The sequence below is a fragment of the Rhipicephalus sanguineus genome, chromosome 9 (genome assembly GCF_013339695.2).
Source record: "Rhipicephalus sanguineus isolate Rsan-2018 chromosome 9, BIME_Rsan_1.4, whole genome shotgun sequence".
NCBI lineage: Eukaryota > Metazoa > Arthropoda > Arachnida > Ixodida > Ixodidae > Rhipicephalus > Rhipicephalus sanguineus.
In genome coordinates this window covers 14,220,606-14,234,230 of record NC_051184.2, presented here as the reverse complement: position 1 = coordinate 14,234,230, position 13,625 = coordinate 14,220,606, and the positions used below count along the sequence as shown (strand labels likewise).

Sequence of the window (13,625 nt, the reverse complement as noted above, 5' to 3'; positions counted from 1 at the left end):
ATGTCGCATATACACATGAAGCCATGCCTATTATCATCACAGTCGCAGACCGCAGACGAAATGTCTTCATTCGCCGAGTGTCCCGGATAGGATCGTGACTACAGGATTATAAAGCGCAGCTAAGATGACGGTCTTCCGCACCGTGAGCGCTCGCACACAATCGGAAAACGTTGCGGAAAGAAAAACGCCGGCAGGTGGCGTTCCGACATTGAAGTATATGACTAGGGCGCATCGATGTTAGCGTTCCTTCGTTCTTTCGTACGCTGGCATCGAGGCGCCCCAGAAGTGGTCGTTTGTTTTACATATCATGCACGAAACTGGACTGGGTGGAACTCCCGAAAGAAGAAAACAACCTGTGCAGTAGAACGCTGCGAGAGATCAAATTAATGGGGTCTCGTGCTGTAGGTGTACGGCAACTGGATGCCGCATTTATTTTAACACGAAAGTGTTTTATGCCGGGTTCCACCCACTGACCTCCATTAAAAAGGCTGGACGGCGCATCCCCGCTCTGCGAGGCGGGCGCTCGTGAAGCCACCGGAAGGTGCGCTTTTTGTCCCGGAAGCCGGCGTCTTCTGTGCGTCTCAGTCGCGCAATTCAAATATTCTCGGGTGGCAGCTGTTGTTATGATCGTTTTTATTTTTTATTTTTTCAAACTCTGCGATTACGCGTCGCTTTAGACGCCGACGAACGCTACACGAAAGATGACAGACGCCGTGCCGGCACCGTCCGAATACGGCGGAGTGCTGCAACGGACAAAATGCGTAAAAAGTAATGCAACTTTGAGGTACTTACGCGTGAAATGTCTTCCCTGACGACTTTTCCGGTCGATTCGTACAGTTTACTGCGCTACAAACAGGTATTTCTTTAAAAAAAGAAGAGAAAAGCTCTTTTCCGGGACAAAAACGACGGCTTCCGGTGGCTTCACGCCCGCGTGCTCGATGCGCCATCCAGCTCCTCCTAGTGGAGATCAGTGGTTCCACCCAGACTTCAGTGACGCATTTCCGTCACAAAAATGACGCCAGAAAATGCACACGATCAGATGGCAAACAAAAAGTTCCATCAACGGGAGTCGAACCCACGACCTTTCGGTCCGCGACAACAGATGCCCGGCACGCTATCCACTGCGTCACGGTCACACATTCTGGAGGCTTTACAAATGCGCCTTTTATATCTCAGTTTCCTCTCACAGTGCTCTTAGTCGGCGGGGTGGTGTCGCCGTCTGGGAGCTGTAAAGTCAAGTAATGCATTATGACCCTGGCCTCCGCGCTTAGCTCCTGCAACGCATCGTTGCGACGCGTGCGTCCCATTCGGCACGTTTATAATAGAAGTGCAAATTTGTCAAGACCTTAATACACCGCGAGGTGGCGACCTTAGCCTAAGCCTCGGCCTCGTTCATAGCGTCCATCCGTAATAAAGATAGCTCTGCGACGCGCGCCTGCATCGCGTGGCTGTAACACCCGTGTTCCCCGCTTACGGCTGGGCTAGAGGGTAGACACGACGCGCGTTGCGTTTCCCTCTAGTACCGCCGTGGTGTGCAATAACTCTTTAACATACGGCGGGATGCCCCATGCCCAAGTTCTGCGTCCAGTCAGCGACGCTCTTCTGGCTGTCACACAACTTTCTTCGATTACGCTCTCACCGTTAACTACTACAGCTACCACAAAGCTTTGTTTAATCATTGATCATGGACGTCAGTCATCGGGATGGAGATGTGCCACTAAGCGTCAACGCGGGTGCATGTATCCACTGTAAACGGTGCTACAGCTGCCAAATACCAATAGACATTGTACAAGCTCTCTTATATCAAGGTACTGTAAACATTCAAGTATACTTCTGTAAAGACGCGTTTTACATTCGTTTTATACCGATTCCTATGAAGGAGAGGTCAACCATGTTTTTTTCTTTTAACATCACTTGAGGCGATCGTACCGCGCTACGCAACCTGTGCACGTTGTATGTCACCGACGCCTGTCATGCCATTTTTGACCAGCGTGAGCACTCTGTCCCAGCCTAGCTATACCCATGCAATGATTCTTACGGCAGCGCGTATCCTCGCGCTGCTTCATTTTATATCAAAGCAACGGATGTCCCTGTGCGGCGATAATAAAGCCCAAGGTCTATCAAACAGCCAGCACGTAGCTCCGAGCCTGATGTAAAACGTAATTAACAATGGCTATAAGGTATGTTCTAACACACGGGGTTGAAACACGGAGGATAACAAAGCAACTAGAGAAAAAGTTAAGAATGATAGAAGACTAAGAGATCGGAGGAAGGCAGAATGGGTCAGGAAACAAACAGGGGTTGCAGATATCGTAGTTGACAACAAGCGAAGGAAGGGGACCGGGTCTGGCCACGTAATGCGTAGAACAGACACCCGGTGGACAGTAAGAGCAACAAAAAAGTTACCAAGGGATGGGAAACGCAGTAGAGGAAGGTACAAAGTTTCATGGAGTGACGAAATCAAGTTCGCAGGGATAAAATGGAAACAGTTCGCACAGGATAGGGTATAAAGTGGAGGTCATTGGGAGAGGCCTTTGTCCTGCAGTGGACTAAAACAGGCTGAGAATAATGATAATGATGATGACGATAAAGCACGTTGCTTGATCTATACAGTAAATGCTGCCTCGCGTAAACCTCAATGAAAGTTTTCTGCGCTGTTGATCTTAGACAGTAAATATTGTTTCCACAGCGTAACCGTGCTGCGAGTTAGAAAGAGAGGCTTACGGCTTTTGTGCACTGCCTGCTCCATAAACATTTTGCGGGCGACTGGGCCCTTTGACTTCAGATTTATTTTACTACAACGCTGCGCGTTTATTAAATGAATGTGTAGGTACCCCGTGTATGTCATGTACGTGACATACGTACACGAGTGCCGCATAACGTAATGATGACTAAGTGTTACAAGGAAATCGAGCGAATGCAATGTACAAGTCATACTACTGTATCTCATTAAAAGAGTACGTTCACGCCATGCCCATTCGATCCATAGCCGGCATTTACAGTGGCCCGCCAGGTTTTCCATGGAACAGCGCAAGCCTCCGCACAAAGCCCGGATGTGCACATATGTAACGGTGAAGTACAAGCTTCGTGGATTTTCTTGCGTACAAAATCCGCGCTATGTGGCCTCGAGAGACGCGCCAGTCGCTGGGCGTCGCATTCGCGTTGGGGAGCGGCCACATACAGGCAGTCATAAAGCGCGAAATTCATGCGGGCAAGAATTTATTACGCAACGGTGGCCTACTTGTTCCCATTCTTCGGAGACGATGCGTGCGAGGGCGCGCTCGTCATTTGCACTCGGAGGTCCCGCTTCTCCGCTCGCCTCTTTTTCGCAAGGGAACGAGCTCAACGAATGACCGATAGTTCCACCTGCGAAAGCAGGACAGCAACCAGTAGCTGACTTGAGGAAGACACTTGCCAAAACGTAGGCTCCAGCGACACCCCCTGTTCAAGGATTTTTCATCTCTTCACTCTTGAGTCCCAATTTTTCATTAGGCCTGTGCAGGTCGACATGCGGTGAGTCAGCTCCGATTGAAGGCATTGCTTGTGCGATGTGTTAGCGTAAAGGCAAAACAGAACCGTGCTGTGTAGGGGATAAAACGGGAGCAGCCCAAGTTCCTGGAAATCACGCACAAGTGCAAACCGAAGTGCTTCAAGATTTTATGTGTTATGGGGTAGTGAATCATTGACTCTTAGGGGTGAAGCAACCAGGCCGAGGCATATCCGTCCACCCGTATGTCGGCGTCCGTGCTTACACATCTACTCGACCACTCGTGGAGATGCGTGGTTTTAACAAGATGTTTAACAATATACTAATATCAATCATAATTCTGACAAAACAATATAAAACACCTGCAAACACAAACCCTTTATGCTAGTCGGCGATTTCAACGTACATATTATGGACCTAAGGACCTAGCTTTGTCGTCGACTCTCACTGTCCGCTGTCACGGTATATAAAAAACCGTTGCTATAGTGGAAACATCTATGTGTGTATGTTAATAAAAATAAGGTTTACAAAAGACGAACATCAATCATAATTGTGACAGAGTAATATAAAACACCTACAAGCACAAACCCCTTATACTAGTCGGCAACTTCAACGTAGACATTATGGACCTTAGGACCTAGCTTTGTCGACGACTCTTTATGTCACTTTATGTCACTCAATTTACATTATATGGGGCAACGCTCGGGTAACGTACGGTTACTCACTCATACGATACCCAGAGCTTCGTCCACTGGTCATGATTCACCTCGTGGAGGTGCCTTTTTTTGGTTTTTTTAACGTACAGTCGTTTGCTTCAAGTGATGGTGGTTCTTTGTAAGCAAGCACATTATCGTCTCCAAGCGTGTCGAAGCTAAATGACCGTCATTACGTGCATTTTCTTCCGTATTCTGTACATCTGACAATCAAATCTTGTGACGAAAGCTGAATTTTCTAATGTCATCACATAGATCAACCAGTAAAACTCGGACTTCATCGGTCCTTCCGTGCTATGGTCACTTTGAGTGTGTGAACCAAAGTGGAGGTGTGACCTACGGATGGAAACACAATGCGCTACAGAGGTATGAAAAGGAATACGTGCCTCAGACACGCTGGCCGACGTTTCGATAGACAGACCTACCTTCTTCAAGGGCACCTCCCCATTCTTGGCGTATTTAATAATTGATGGGATTTAACGCCCCAAAGCCACGATATGATTATGGGAGAGAGACGCCGTAGTGAAGGGCTCCGGAAATTTTGACCACCTGGGGTTCTTTAACGTGCACCTAAATGTAACTATACACGGGCCTCGAGCATTTTCGCCTCCATCGAAAATGCGGCATTCTTGGCGTATTTGACGAAGAGAGTTCCACCTGTCGGATGGACTCATTCCTGATCAGACAACCTGTATATACTCCAACCGTGTAAACAGACGTATCCGCAAATATAGTGACGCCCTTCAGAAAACAGCCGAATGTCGGACCGAGCGTAAAATTCGTTCTCTCTTTTCCTTCAGCTGCTTTTTCAACAGTCCTATCTACCCGATGAAAAATATTTTAGCCAGGATCTCTACTCGGGCACTTGAAACAAGATGATCAATAATAGACTTGGTAACAAGTTTCGGGTTACATGTTCTATCACCCGCGATGAGATCCCTCTCTCGTACCAACAGAATCCGTCTACGGACGGCATTCTGCACTGCACGCACAAACCAATACTCTCCAAGACGACTTGGCGTTGTCGGCAAAGGAAAACCCAGGGGCGTCACTGAACACTGTGCAGTGGCGGGAGATTTTTTATACCGCAAATACACCGTTATATGTATGCCAGCCCCGCACTGGAGCGAAATGCACTGAGCCTCAAGGGTGGACCGTTCTCATGCTCGGCCAATCGAAAGCCCCGTCAACGCACGACAATGTCAGCGCCGAGGAATGGAAGATACGCTCCGTGGCGCCGCGCTCATTATAAATGGGTGAGGAGACATACCGAACTGTTTTAAAGCGACATCACACAGAAACAAAATAGTGCGAAGCGGTAACCGTTCAAACAAGAAGAAAAAAAAGGAACGGGCGGGTCGGCGCCGTGCATTCCGGCACTGGAGAGGCAGAGAGAGCGTCCGGATGTCCGGATGCCTTGCAAGCAAACACAGCGAAGCGCTTGGAAAAAGAGAGCGGTTCCCAGCAATGGCAGCGCAGGTGGAAGGAGGATCGCGTCGGGCGCACCGACCAGCTGCCAGTTCCGGCGGAGACTTCTTTGTCGAGGTGCCGTTGTGAGGGGCACCACAGCGACCCGCTCGAGTGCGTTGGTGCATGCGTTCTTCGAGATACCGGGGTGTTTCCTTTAATATAAAAAATAATGTAAATCGCTGCCAGAGAAGGGTGGGCCTGTCCTTCTGCGTAGCGTTCATCCCACGAGCGCCTTCCTCACGCATTCATCTAAGAAGCCAAGGCATCCAAGACTCAGACAACCGGCAGAGAAATAACAGCGGTCCATATCCCTCCAAAACAACGAAGGTTCACATTTGCGCATACAGTACTGTCTAAGTACTGTGTTCACATGTTGTACCTTTATATACGCAGTTTGCGCATGGGGTTTCACAGCAAGAAGACCGTGTGCGTTGTGTGTGTGTGTGTGTGTGTGTGTGTGTGTGTGTGTGTGTGTGTGTGTGTGTGTGTGTGTGTGTGTGTGTGTGTGTGTGTGTGTGTGTGTGTGTGTGTGTGTGTGTGTGCGCGCGCGCGCGCGCGCGTGCGTGCGTGCGTGCGTGCGTGCGTGCGTGCGTGCGTGCGTGCGTGCGTGCGTGCGTGCGTGCCACCTTCCATTAGGTGTAAAACGAAACAAGGTTCTTTTCCCTTGGGTTAGTCGTTTCTGCGATAAGCGCACTTCTTCTCTTTCAAATCTTCACTTAGACCAGCGGCTTCCTGTTCGCCTGCTTCCTTTTCTTTTTTTATTGTTTTTCGATGAACATTCTTTTAACGCACCTGTTAGCTTCTGCCATTTGTGCGCATGTTCCTCCAAGGTATGCAGATGCATACGCAAACATGCAGCTTCGAATTTGAATGATGAGGGGAATATCAACAACCGTTACAATGTAACACGAATAGGAAAGCGCACGAAGATTGGGAGAAATCTGAAAGAAGGAACATTTTATTTTTATCGGGAGGCGCCTAAATTGCGCGAGAACTTAGAGGGGCAAATGAAAGCGCAAGCGAGATGGCAAAGAAAACGTTGAGAAATATTCGTGGCCCTCGCGTTTTTCCTCGTCGCTCGCTCCGCGTATCTACCGCTCGCGGACCTCATTAAGGAGGCAGAACGACGGCAAATGTGCACTTTGCGGCAGCCCGTGGGAAATCCGCCAACACGGAGTAACCACTTACACGCACAAGGACGCCACAAGGATCTCTGCAAAGAAAGCGGCCTCCTGCAGAAACCCGCCCGGTCATGCACAAGGGCCTCTCCACATAAAGCACGACACCCTGATGGGAATGTAAACGGCCACCCTCATTACCGTCGTTATGCCCTTTATTATAATTGTTAGTAGCTTGTTTTTCCTATTAAGGCGAAAGCCTTAGATGCCTCGTCAAACGCGAAATTTGACCATCGGAGTCCCGCATCAGCGGCGTCGGTGATGAGTGATCCAAAAAATCATCACGAGATGACGTCACAGATCGCCAAAATGTGTGACGTCTCAGTGATGTCATGTGACGTAACGTCACATGATGACGTCATCACACTGCATCATAACTCGGCCCGAGGTGGTCCGATCATGGGGGCAATCCAAAACCAGGTGAGGTGCCTCCGATCTTGGAGGCAGTGCAACACCTTAAGTGCAGAAAACTTTCGAAGGGTGGCGGGGCAGCATCAATACATCGGCTGAGAGGAAAAAGAAGATGGCTTTCGCCTTCGAGTCGTCTTAAGTGAATGCATAAGGGACCGTGGGAGTTTTGTATTAGTGGAGTATCGTTAGTTTTGCTCCCGCCAACGTGGCATATGCACACAGTACAAGAACGAAAGGGAAACTGACGACGACCCCTTTGTGGTCACAAGGAAACCCGAACGGATTTATCAGAAAGACCAGAATACTGCTTATCGGTCGAACCGATTGGCGGTATTCAGGAGTCCACGCGCTTCGAGTTGTCGATTAATTCGCCCTCGCGCTACCAATTGCTACCTTTCTGGTTAGCTCAATTGGCAGAGCGACCGCCACGGAAAGGCGTTGGCCCCCGCGGGTTCGATCTCTGGAGTAGAAGGAATTTTTCGGCAAATAAGAAGCTTTCTTTCTGAGAAATCCGTATGTATCTCCGTGTGGCTTCGTGCTACAAACGAGTGGTTGTCACTTTCCCTTCCTAACTAACCTTTTCGCCACCTTGCGGGATTCCGCAGAACCAATTTGCGGTATAAGAACGGCAACCGAGAATTAACGAGTACACATAGGTCACGAAGCAAAGAGCCCTCGCTTCGCTCGTGTTCCATCAACAGTCAAAATCTCAGCCAGAGAGGTTCTTGGAGATATGCGACAACTTCCGTACAGAGGAGTTGGTATAGCTTCCATTTGTTCTGCTTTCACATCGAACGACGTCGCATACACGCTGCTTATCAAACCGAGAATCTGAAAAGTGTGTTTTTGAACAGGCGGTGCCTAAAATTAGCCCGACTTTAATCAACACGAGCGGCTGCACGAGAGCGTCGTAGGAAAAAAGGACTTTCCGTGGCCCCGATTCCACGAGAGGCGTACGAGCGAGACTCACGACGTCGTGCTGCGAGACACCGACTGCTTTGCCTCGTTCCTTGCACTCTTGTGCACGAGGCAGTGTTCCGGAAACTTCCCGTTCGCCGGTGAGAAAGGAGCACAGTCTTTTACGAAAAACCACACACAACTGAAAGTTCACGGGAAACCTACAATAAGGCTAAATGCTCTCCAAGTTCCGTTTCAATTTTGCAGCTGCTTGTCGCAGTAAGCCGACAAAGTACGCGTCGATTTTTCTTTCTTTTTTTTCGTTCCTGACATTCGAATAACTCTCATGCACCAAGTGACCATGTTCCAGCTGATATGCGACACAAGCTTAAGCCCCGAGTGGAACCAACGACAATCAGAGATAGAAAGTTTGGACCCAAGGCGAGCATGATTTTGTACGCGTGAACGACATCCTTAGTTCACCCCGTTTGTCATTTCTAGCCCGCCACGGTGGTCTAGTGGTTATGGCGCCCGGCTGCGGACTGGAAGGTCGCGGGATCGAATCCCGGCTGCGGCGGCTACATTTTCGATGGAGGCGGAAATGTTTGAGGCTTGTGTATTTAGATTTAGGTGCACGTTAAAGAACCAAAGGTGGTCGAAATTTCCGAGGCCCTCCACTACGGCGTCCCTCATAATCATATCGCGGTTTTGGGACGTTAAACCCCAGATAATATTTGTCCTTTCTGTATCTATATGGCCGGGACGATCAAAATGGGACAAAGGCAATGTGGCTATGGGCGGTGCTCCACAAGGCATGATAAGTCCGACTACGCCGCCTTCCAATGTCGGCGCAGTGCGCGAAAAGAGAGCGACATATTTGTTATGTTATGTTAACAGCAAAATAATATGGCGCCCTGACATTCTCTACAGCGCTGATTTTGGCGGTATAGGAATGGCTAATTCCGCTATACGCTTGTAGGCGCGTAGGGCTCTGAAACGTGAAATTAAGTCAATCAATCCTCAAACATTCCAGTAATACGTAATGTGGGCGTCCCGCCAATTTGATTTCAAGTTTCCTAGAATCTTCGCACGCCGTCAGTTATATAGCCGAGCCGAGACCACTCGACGAATGGCGCAATTCTTCAGGCACCTCGTGAGCATAGTGGCGAATTCACTGGTCTCGTATCGCGGCCGAAAAGCTCACTTCTAGCCATTTTCCAATGCTCGCACAATCTTCTCGTTTTCAAGGCAGCGGAATGATTGCATTTTCGAATATTATTTCCTGGTGTCGTTTATCTTGAACGCCGTAGCCGCGCTAGAAGTACTACCAGAGTGAACAATATGCGTTAGCCTCTGTTTAACTAACGGCACTGACAGTATCGATTCGAGGAGTCAAGCGTCACTTGCCGAATATGTTTAACAGCGAATCTGTTTAGCAAATGGTTCCTTGTGAGTCGATGGCAGAAAACTATGATCTTAACAGGTATGTGCCATTGTGCGGCTACCTGAGAACGAGTACAGATAGAGAGAGAGAGAGAGAAACGAACAGAGAGACGGAAAGAAATATATAAAGAAAGAGAAAGAGAAAAATTTTTGCAAAAAAAAAAGTTTTCATAAGGCGGGATTCGAATCCGCGCACCCCCGATCCGAATGCGAGCGTCCTAACCACTCGGTTGTCCAGTCTTTTTTTTTTTCTTTATTACCGGTTCATTAACGTCGAGTCAGGCTAGCAGACCATTACATAGCCTTGTATAGTGCAGTGTAGCAAGGGGGTCGGAAAGGGAAGTGATGTGATGGTGAGGAAGAGGGAAAGGAGGAGGGGAGAGTAAGGCTTAGCACAGAAAGAATGGAACAGAGAGAAATAGAGAGGAAGAAAAAGAAAGAGAGAGTACATCAACGAAAAAGAGAGAAATAACTAGAGAGAGAAAAAAAGATAGAAAGAAAAAGGAAGCAAGTATCGCGTCGTCTAGCTACCAGATACCGCACCACCTGGCCAAGCCGCGCATGCGCAGTAGCTAAGTCATGCCCACCGACGGAGACATAGCGCACTCTATAGTGCATAGCCTGGCTGCGTACTCCCGAGGAGGAAGCCGCGCATACCGAAGCTAGACGTGTCGGTCGAGGGGGAGTACAAGCGGCAACGGATCCGTGCTTCGCTGTGCCAAGCTTTGCGCGACTTAGTGCGAACTGCCCGCAATTTTTTTTTTTTTCATCAACTTTCAACAATCGTGTTCGGCGTTGTTTAAGCATACGCGAATTTTTGTATGCTCCCTCTTTTCAATTCCCTACATTTCCATCCCTTAACCCCCTTCCCCCTGCGCAGGATAGCAAACCGGATGTGCAATCCGGTTGACCTTCCTGCCTTTCCTTTCTCCTTAACAACAAATGTAGTAAAGGCTTCATCTCGCTACCCTGAGGTTAACCATAAGCGGGTGGCAGACAACGCTTTAACATCCCCACAATGCTTTCTTTGTAACCTCCCACTACATTTAGACGAGGCGGGCTAGTTGGTTTTACTTCATTGTGGAAAATTTGCGCACACCACACGAAGACTTGCATTTCACTTGCAACGCGGTCATTGTGAACTTTTCCTTTGCGTCTTCGTGTGCTGTGCGCAAATTTTCCACAATCCCACTAGATAGCAACAATTAAGGGTATCGGGTTTTTTTTCGTTTTTTTTCCCGCGCACTCTGCACCCTGGAACAAAGGGAGATAAATGCGAAAATTCTCACCGCTTGGGGTGTATAGTGCGTTAAAACCCAGTAGCGTAGCCAGGGGTCGAGGGGTTCAATATCCCCCAAAATTTTTACATTTCGTATGTGTATATATACGCGCATACATACAAACACACGCACGAACCTTCTAAAAAAATTTCTGGCTACTCCTCTGTTATAACCTATCGCAGACAATTTATTTCTTCATTAAAAGCACGTAAGGAGATGTTGACAAAGAGAACGTTTGCTTCTCTAAGCTTCGCAGTGCATCATTCGCAGAAAAAATAGGGTCGCTTCTTTCCTATGCATTTCGAGATAAATTTCGTGCGTTATATTAGACGCGCGCAGCCTGGCACAGCCAGGTACCAACAACCTCAGAGCAGCTCTCGTTACGCGCGTCATAACGTGTTTTATTTTAGCTCTGAAAGTGAAAACGGCTGAAGATCGTCTGTCCAGAGAGAAGAAGCAAGACAGTCGCACGGAGAAACGTTCTTTCTTTTTCGTTTAGCAATTCTTAATACTCCCGGATATGTTATCTTGGTTTATCGCTTTGCTTGCTACTCCAGGTGTCGGGTGATGACTATGGTACATACGTTGATCACATAGGCACACAAATAATACGCACAGTACGTACGTTGTCTATACGAACTACCTAAAGCATGAGATTAAGCTGTCGGACGTGCACCGCATGTAACACTGTTGCCGTTACGACGCGGAGCGACAGAATCCGAAGACAGCACTCCATTGGCAACGCGGCTTCAGCTTGGAGCTGCGGCACCTTCTAGGCCCGTGGTAAAGCATCGTTTGTGCGATGCGATGCGCAACGCAAAAGCGCTGTCGGTGTTTTGCGGAGAAACACGCTCGTCGCACAAAGACGGACAAAAGTTGGACACCGCGCGGCTCACCTTTGAGCGCACTCTGTGCAAATCCCGAAGTGCCGTCACCGATGCATCCTTATTGCAAATCCACTCGCGAGCACTACACCGGTCGTCGTCGTCGATGGCGGTTCACTCCGAGGACGGCGACGCGCTCGCACCGGCGCCTCAAACAGGTTGGCGGAGGAGACCTGTTGCCGGCACTCGCCCGGCCGTGCACGGCGCCCATTGGCTGCTCGCGGGGGTCGCCGTTCGGGGAAAGAGGGGGGCTCCGCTTTTTAGAGGCACGCTGGTCGGACACCCGTACGAAAGCACCGACGAGCACTTTCCCAGCCTTCGATCCGAATCCTTCGACGTGGCAACACTGGTTAGTCCTCAGTGGGACACGATTCCTAGCCACGGCGGCAGCATTTAAAGCGGGCGAAATACGAAAACACAGAACACGTGTGCTCAGATTTAGGTGCACGTTAAACAACCTCAACTAGGTGGTCAATATTAGTCCCCCACTACGGCATGACTCATAATCAAATTTGTTATCAACGGTAAAATTGCGCACTGACAACGAAGGAACACACACTTAGCGCTACGTGCGTGTTCCTTCGTTGCCTCATCGTCTCTCCAGTGCGCTTTTACCGTTCATAAAATGGACCACCAACATGCCCAGATTACCACCATGGTGAACCTCATAATCAAATATTTTCGGCAAGTGAACTTAAGATATATAGGGCTTTTTTTTTTTTCAGACAATACAGATCATTTATAAAAATCCTATCACAGTGACGCTCCAGTTGTTTTCGCACGCGTACTCTATGTCGAGGCGGAAAAACTTTGCAGCAACTAAAATGACATTGACGATACTAATTAAAAAATCGTTAATTAAAATTTTAATTATTGACTTGAGGGCAGTTGTTTAAATTATAAAGTCGTAGTACGTGCCAATTTATGGCATACCCGTTGTTGTTTTTTTTTTTCACGAAAGTTACACGTAATTCGAGATATTCATCATCGAATATTAAAGGCGAAATCGAAACTGGTCGCGCCCGGCCCGCAGAAAACGCGGCTTGTCTGTTACATAAGACCGGAACTACACGTGACAAGGAAGTGACGACATTTTAATCAAGGCGCGCCGAAGCAGAATACGGTAGGGAAAATCGGCAAGCATTCTGAAATACACAAGTACAGAACTTATTCTTTGAGTGTTATGTGCGATGCTTATCCGTTTATTTCTTAATTTATAAACAGGAGCCAAAATCTTTTTCGCCTGTACGCAAGAAGTGCCGCAGTGGCTGCCCCTGAGTTTTATGCTTCACAGAGAAAGAAAAGGTTGATATTGCGGTTTTCTTGCGCATAGCCCGAAAGAAACAGATAAGCAGCAAACACCACGTAAAGGTAAGGCGATCCGCTGGCGAAAGTGAGATGACTTGACGCTTTTCACGAATACCTCACGAGTTGCAAGCCAGGCAATAAACCAGGCTAACATCTCCAGGAATATCATTAAAGATTGCTATACGTCTATCTATACACAATATTTAAGCGCAAATTCAAAATATGCCTGCTCGGAGGGAGCCACGAATACATGCTAGGACAGATTTTTACCTCTGCCTGCTTTGGTTAAGGCACTGTCTCTCATCAAATAACAATACAAGAATCGCAGTTCTTTTCTAAGCGCCCTATTCTTTTCTCGCCCAACGTCATACCTTAAAGGGACACTAAAGGCTAATGTTAAGTCGACGTTGATTGCTGAAATAACGTTCCCGAAACCTCATAGTGCTTGTTTCGTGGTAAGGAAATGTTTATTTTGAAAGCAAATCGCGCTTTAGTGGTCTGCATAGCGTTAGCGCACGTCAAATCACCCGCCTGAAAAGGCCTCTAGACGTAGC

The 13,625-nt window shown here is 48.2% G+C and overlaps 1 protein-coding gene and 1 non-coding gene across 2 annotated transcripts in view; one reads left to right on the top strand and one right to left on the bottom strand.

Annotated features, from left to right (window-relative positions):
- Positions 1–11,896, bottom strand: part of LOC119405366 (uncharacterized) — a 49,608-nt gene extending 37,712 nt beyond the window's left edge. The window contains exon 1 of the mRNA XM_037672203.2: positions 11,776–11,896. The gene's annotated coding sequence lies outside the window, so the exon portion shown is untranslated. The remainder of the gene's footprint in view (positions 1–11,775) is intronic.
- Trnar-gcg (transfer RNA arginine (anticodon GCG)) lies at positions 8,661–8,733 on the top strand. Its single transcript has one exon. It is a non-coding gene; the product is annotated as a tRNA-Arg (tRNA).
- Positions 11,897–13,625: the final 1,729 nt, after the last annotated feature.